Source organism: Physeter macrocephalus, chromosome 1 (assembly GCF_002837175.3).
Source record: "Physeter macrocephalus isolate SW-GA chromosome 1, ASM283717v5, whole genome shotgun sequence".
Classification (NCBI taxonomy): domain Eukaryota; kingdom Metazoa; phylum Chordata; class Mammalia; order Artiodactyla; family Physeteridae; genus Physeter; species Physeter macrocephalus.
Genome location: NC_041214.2, coordinates 23,581,922 through 23,589,573, shown reverse-complemented (window position 1 = coordinate 23,589,573; position 7,652 = coordinate 23,581,922).

Here is a 7,652-nt window from a genome sequence, read left to right as displayed (position 1 = left end):
GCGTCCGGAGCCTGTGCTCCGCAACGGGAGAGGCCACAACAGTGAGAGGCCCGCGTAACGCAAAAAAAAAAAAAAAAAAAAAAAATCTCAATGTGGTGCTTATAAATTGGGGGAAGTGCCCCTACTTTCTAGTCCATCATAGCTGCTGCTGCTGCTATTTTCATTGTCTAAATCCATGTAATTCCCTTAAATTCCAGGTATTTTCTTTATAGTGCATGGTAGTACTTGTCTAGTTCTGCATGATCAGAAGTGGATTTTAGGGGGGGTAATTAATGAAGCTTAAGCTTCAGGATCCATCACTTGAATGTGCGCAGACCCCTTCTGAAGCATTTTGAGTGGAACTTTCGATATGTAAACAGGCCCATCAATTTTTAAAATAAATACTAGAAATTTAGGATATTTAACAATAGTTAGCTGAGACTGCTTTTGCTCCTCTCCTGCCTGGTGATATCAAAAGTTCATGCTGACAAAGGTAAAGGTAAGTTGAGGATAATTTGGTTTTGGTTTAGTGGGATATACTTATGTGGTTCTTAGTATAGCTAAGTAACTGCAAGTCATTGAATGTCAGTGTGACTTCCAGAAATACTAATTCCATCTACTACAACTTACCTGGTATCATGACAAAACAGGTGTCATGGTGGAAAAAGTACAGGATCAGAATGTGCCCCAGCTGCCTGGCAAAGGAAGTACATGGGTAGTGAATAAGAAACAAAGCTTGAGGTGTCTGGAATCATAAATTAGATAGTTAATAAAGAGAAGTGTAAAGTTTTAAGTAGAGGATTCACTTCTCATTGATGCACCAATGGAAACCCTCTCCCATCAGAAATATACCTCAAAATGCAGTAATGGACAACATGATAATTAGTATTCAATGTAATAATTTTATTCTTTGTGCCAGTGACTGCACACATCTTTTTCCAATTTACTGTGGTAAAATACAAATATAAACTTCACCATCTTAACCATTTTTTTTTTTTTTGGCCCTGCCACATGGCTTGTAGGATCTTAGTTCCCCAACCAGGGATTGAACCTGGGCCCCAGCAATGAAAGTGCTGAGTCCTAACCACTGGACTGCCAGGGAATTCTGCATCTTAACCATTTTTAATTGTACATTCAGTGGTATTAAGTACATTTATATTGTTGTGCAGCTGTCACCACTGTCCATCTCCAGAACCCATTTAGTCTTGCAAAACTGAAACTTCATACCCATTAAACAATAAATCCCCATTCCCTCCTCCCTCCAGACCCTGGCAATTACCATTCTACTGTCTGTCTTTATGATTAATACTACTTTTAGTACCTCTTTTAAGTGGAATCTTATAGAATTTGTCTTTCTGTGACTGGCTTATTTCACTTAACATAATGTTTTCCAGATTCATTCGTGCTGTAGCATATGTCAGAATTTACTTTTTAAGGCTGAGTAATATTCCATTGTATGTATACTGTACATACAATTTTAAATCAACTTTATTTGTATTTTATAAATAAAAAACTTTTTTAGGTGTATGTATCTGTGAAACCAACACCACAATCCAGATACAGAAAACTTGTATGCTCCCCAAAAGTTTCCTCATGATTCTTTACAATTCATCAGTCCTGTTGTCCTCAGTGCTAGGCAAAGACGGATCTACATTTTGTCACTATAGAGTTTGTCTCTTCAAGAATTATATATGTGTATATTATTGAATCATGTAGTATGTATTCCTTTTTATCAGAGATTTTTCACTAAGAATGATTTTGAGATTTATTCATGTTGTTGCATATATCTGTGGTCCATTACTTTTATTTCAAGTAATTTTCCATTGAGTGGATATACCACATTTTGTTTTAGTCATTCACCTGTTGGAAGACATTTGGGTTTTTTCCAGTGTTGGACTATTATGAATAAAGTTTCTATAAAAATTTGTCTAGACTTTTTTATATCTCTTGGATACATGCCTAGGAGTAGGCTTAATGGATCATTTCATAAAGAAATAGCTACTGTTTTCCAGAGTGGATATACTATTTTACATTCCCTGCAGCAACCTATTCCACATATTTGTCAACATCTACTATCATCAGTTTTTAAAATTTTGCCCATTCTATTGAATACATAATAGTGTCTTATAGTTCAATTTGTGTTTCCCTGGTTACAAATAATGTTGAACCTTTTCCTGCACTTACTGACTATTCATATGTCATCTTTTGTCAAATGTATATTCTTATATTTTGCATATTTATTATTTGATTTGTATTATTGAGTTGTAATATCTTCAGGAGCCAAGTCTTTTTTTCTGATATGTTTGTTGCAGAAATTTCTCTCAGTTGGTATAGTGTCTTTTAATTTTCTTACCATTGTCTTTTTCAGGGTAAAATTTTAATTTTGAATAATTCCAATTTATCTTTTCTCTTATGGTCTTTGCTTTTGTGTCCTCCTTAAGAATTCTGTAACTACTGCAAGGTTGCAAAGATTTCTTCCTATGGTTTCTACAACATAGATGTCCAGTTGTTTCAGTACCACTTACTTAAAAGACTTTTTCCCCCATTGAATTGTCTGTGTTATTATCAAGTATCAAGTGACCTTATAGTATGGGTTTATTTCTGAACTCTATTTTATTCCAGTTATCCATTTGCCTTGTTTTTATCAATACCACATTCTCTTGTATTACTGTAACCAGAGAATGAGTCTTGAACTCAGGTAGAAGTCCTATAACTATGTTCTCCTTTACAAAACTAGGAGACTTTTCTAGGTTGTTTTAATTTCTATAAATATGTTATCACCAGTTTGCTAATTTCTACAAAAATATCTACTAGAATTTTAATTGATATTTATTGGGTCTGTAGATTAATTTGTATCACTTTTGGAAAGTTGTATTTTTCAAAGAATTTGCCCATTTCATGTAAGGTATCAAATGTGTTGTTTATGATATTTTCTTGTTATCCACTTAATGTCTGGAGGATCTGTAGTGATAATCTCTCTTTCATGATTTGGTAATTTATCTTCTCTCTCTCCCTCTCAACTGAATCTCTTTAACTTAGAGACATATCAATTGTATTATCTGTTCAAGAAATCAGCTTTTGGATTTATTAATATATTTATTTTTCTTTCATTCCTTTGTTATAATCTTTACTATATCTTATTTTGTACTTATTTAGCTTTACTCTACTTTTCTTATCAAGCACCTTTATTTTTTATTTATTTATTTATTTTTTTGTGGTATGCGGGCCTCCCTCTGTTGTGGCTTCTCCCGTTGCGGAGCACAGGCTCCGGACGCGCAGGCTCAGCGGCCATGGCTCACGGGCCCAGCCGCTCCACGGCATGTGGGATCCTCCCAGACCGGGGCGCAAACCCGGTTCCCCTGCATTGGCAGGTGGACGCACAACCACTGCACCACCAGGGAAGCCCCTATCAAGCACCTTTAAGCAATACTTTAAACTTCTCTTCTTTTAAAACTTCTTTTGTTCTAAAATAATCACTTAAATTTATTTTTTTCTGAAATACTCCTTTGAATACACTGTATTTTCATTGTCATTTAGTTTGGTAGTCTGAGAGCTAATATAAGAAGGCAGAGAGTGGCCATGTTTTTACCTCAACAGGGAACATGTTTATAAGTTGACTAAAATTTTTTGCTGCTTTGCACACGTTTATGAATGATCATGAAAGTACTGCAAGTATTGACTTGGGCCTTACAAATAAATTGGGTAGTAGGCAAGTTCACAAATATAGAATCTGTGAATAATGAGGCTTTGTCGCATATATATATATATTTTTTTTACTTTTCACTTACCTGAGATTTTATATTTAGAGTAAATGTTAACATGGAATTGCATTTTCTTTATTTATACATTCTGGCCACCTTTGTCTCCTTTAATTATATCAATAATTAATTTACATTCAATGTAATTTCTGATATGTCTGTATTTAGGTTTAACATTTTATTTTTTATTATTTTACTTGGCCTGTCACCTCTGTTTTTTATTTCTCTGTACTTTTTTCTCACTTAGTTTGGATTTTTTTTTCAGAATTCTATTTTAGTTATTTATTGACTTTTAGCTATACATGACTTTCAGTGGTTGCTCCAGGGATTGTATTTTGAATCCTCTAATTTCTCCAGTCCATTTAGAGTTAATATTATAAACTTTCATGTAAAGTGCAGAAAATCTTGCAACTCTCCAGCCTATTTTTTCCAACCCCATCATCTTTTATGGTACAGTTATCCAAGGTATGCTATCTCTTAAAAAGACGGTAATTTTTCTTTTATACAGCCAAATTTACTTAAATTTCTGATACTTTTTATTTGTCTCTAAAGATCTGAGTTTCTATTGCAGTCTGAAGAGCTACATTTACTATTCCTAGTATTGCAGCTCTGCTGGGAACAAATTCTGTTCATGTTCTTTTACCTAAATATGTCTTTATTTTATCATATTCTTGAGGAATGCATTCCCTGAATCAATAATTCTGGGTTGATCATTTTGTCTTTAAAACCTTAAATGTGTTTTTTCAAATGTTTTTGGCATTCATCATTTCTGAAGCAAAGTCTGTAGTCATTTAGATCACTCTTCCCCTGTGTTCCAGTTACCTAATGTGTAAAAACCACTCCCAAACTTAGTGGTTTAACAACAACATTCATTTTCATTGTGAATTTGCACTCTGTGAAGGGCTTAGCAATGATAAGCTTATTTATGCTTCATTCAGTGTGTGCCGGGGTGGCTCAAATGCTGGGGTGGAAATTATTTGAAGGCTAACTTACAAAGTGTCTGCTACCTGCTATGGGAAACAAATAGCTCAGGGCTGGAACAGCTTGAGCTCTTCTGGTGCTTTTCTTCCTTCTAAGCTGTAACTTACCTGCCTCATCACATTATCCCTTCTCATGTTTCCTCTATGACCTGAGCCATCAGTGTTCCTTACAAACTTTATCTACTGTTGTTGCTGCCATCATGACCACCATAGCTTCCCATAGAAGTAAAGAAAATACAATGAAAGGGAAATAGAATAGAGGAGCAGAGAGAGACGTGTGAGATGCCAGCTCACATATGTGTTTAGAGAAGCATTGTTACATGTTTGTCCTTCTTGAGTTGGAAATCTTCACAAAACACACATTGGAGAAATTGTGATTTTAAATCCAAAATAGAACTCATTTTTACCCACCGTGAGTTGCAGTATAAAAGATACATTTCTTAAACTGTAATTCTTCAAGAAACCACACATCAATTTTGCCATGAAAAGGTGACAATAAAAAATTTCTGTCTATTTGTCTACAAAATGGAGTTGCCTTGCACTTTATTTTTGGTGCTTGTATCTGTTCTTTTACTTAGTTATAACTTTTCTGTCTAAAAAAGTTCTTTGACACCTTTATACACCATTTTCCTCTTTAGAATAATAATAATAAGGGGACCAGGAGAAGATGGTGTTAGAGTAAGACGTGGAGATCACCTTCCTCCCCACAGATACATCAGAAATACATCTACATCAGAAATACATCTACACGTGGAACTGCTCCTACAGAACACCCACTGAACGCTGGCAGAAGACCTCAGACCTCCCAGAAGGCAAGAAACTCCCCACGTACCTGGGTAGGGCAAAAGAAAAAAGAAAAAAACAGAGACAAAAGAATAGGGATGGGACCTGCACCAGCAGGAGGGAGCTGTGCAGGAGGAAAGGTTTCCACACACTACGAAGCCCCTTTGCGGGCAGAGACTGCGGATGGCGCGGGGGGAAGCTTCAGAGCCATGGAGGAGAGCTCAGCAACAGGGGTGCAGAGGGCAAAGCGGAGAGATTCCCGCACAGAGGATCAGTGCCGACCGGCACTCACCGGCGTGAGAGGCTTGTCTGCTCACCCACCGGGGTGGGCGGGGGCTGGGAGCTGAGGCTCGGGCTTCGGTCGGATCCCAGGGAGAGGACGGGGTTGGCGGCGTGAACACAGCCTGAAGGGGTTAGTGCACCACGGCTAGCCAGGAGGGAGTCCCGGAAAAAGTCTGGAGCTGCCGAAGAGGCAAGAGACCTTTTCTTCCCTCTTTGCTTCCTGGTGCGCAAGAAGAGGGGATTAAGCGCGCCGCGTAAAGGAGCTCCAGAGACGGGTGCGAGCGGCGGCTGTCAGCACGGACCCCAGAGACAGGAATGAGATGCTAAGACTGCTGCTGCCTCCACCAAGAAGCCTGTGTGCAAGCACAGGTCACTATCCACACCTCCCCTCCTGGGAACCTGTGCAGCCTGCCACTGCCAGGGTCCCGTAATCCAGGGACAACTTCCCTGGGAGAACGCATGGCGCGCCTCGGCTGGTGCAATGTTACTCCAGCCTCTGCCGCCGCAGGCTCGCCCCGCATCGGTACCCCTCCCTCCCCAAGCCTGAGTGAGCCAGAGCCCCCGAATCAGCTGCTCCCTTAACCCTGTCCTGTCTGAGCGAAGAACAGACGCCCTCAGGTGACCTACAAGCAGAGGCGGGGCCAAATCCAAAGCTGAACCCCTGGAGCTGTGCGAACAAAGAAGAGAAAGGGAAATCTCTTCCAGCAGCCTCAGGAGCAGCGGATTAAATCTCCACAGTCAACTTGTACCTGCGCCTGTGGAATACCTGAATAGACAACGAATCATCCCAAAATGAGGAGGTGGACTTTGGGAGCAAGATATATTATTTTTAACCCTTTTTCTCTTTTTGTGAGTGTGTATCTGTATGCTTCTGTGCGAGATTTTGTCTGTATAGCTTTGCTTTCACCATTTGTCCTAGGATTCTGTACGTCCATTCTGTTTTTCTTTTTTTTTTAATACTTTTTAAAATATTTTAATAAGTATTTTTTATTTTAATTTTAATAACTATTTTATTTTATCTTACTTTATTTTATCTCCTCCTCTCCCCTCCCCTCCCCCGCCCTCCCCTTTATTCTGAGCCATGTGGATGAAAGGCTCTTGGTGCTCCAGCCAGGAGTCAGTGCTGTGCCTCTGAGGTGGGAGAGCCAACTTCAGGACACTGGTCCACAAGAGAACTCCCAGCTCCACGTAATATCAAATGGCAAAAATTTCCCAGAGATCTCCATCTCAATGCCAAGACCCAGCTTCACTCAACGAGCAGCAAGCTACAGTGCTGGACACCCTATGTCAGACAACTAGCAAGACAGGAACACAGCCCCATCCATTAGCAGAGAGGCTGCCTAAAATCATAATAAGGCTACAGACACCCCAAAACACACCACCAGACGTGGACCTGCCCACTAGAAAGACAAGATCCAGCCTCATCCACCAGAACACAGGCAGTAGTCCCTTCATCCAGGAAGCCTACGCAACCCACTGAACCAACCTTAGCCACTGGGGACGGACACCAAAAACAACGGGAACTACAAACCTGCAGCCTGCAAAAAGGAGACCCCAAACACAGTAAGATAGGCAAAATGAAAAGACAGAAAAACACACAGCAGATGAAGGAGCAAGGTAAAAACCCACCAGACCTAACAAATGAAGAGGAAACAGGCAGTCTACCTGAAAAAGAATTCAGAATAATGATAGTAAAGATGATCCAAAATCTCGGAAATAGAATAGAGAAAATGCAAGAAACTTTTAACAAGGACCCAGAAGAAATAAAGAGGAAACAAGCAATGATGAACAACACAATAAATGAAATTAAAAATACTCTAGAAGGGATCAATAGCAGAATAACTGAGGCAGAAGAATGGATAAGTGACCT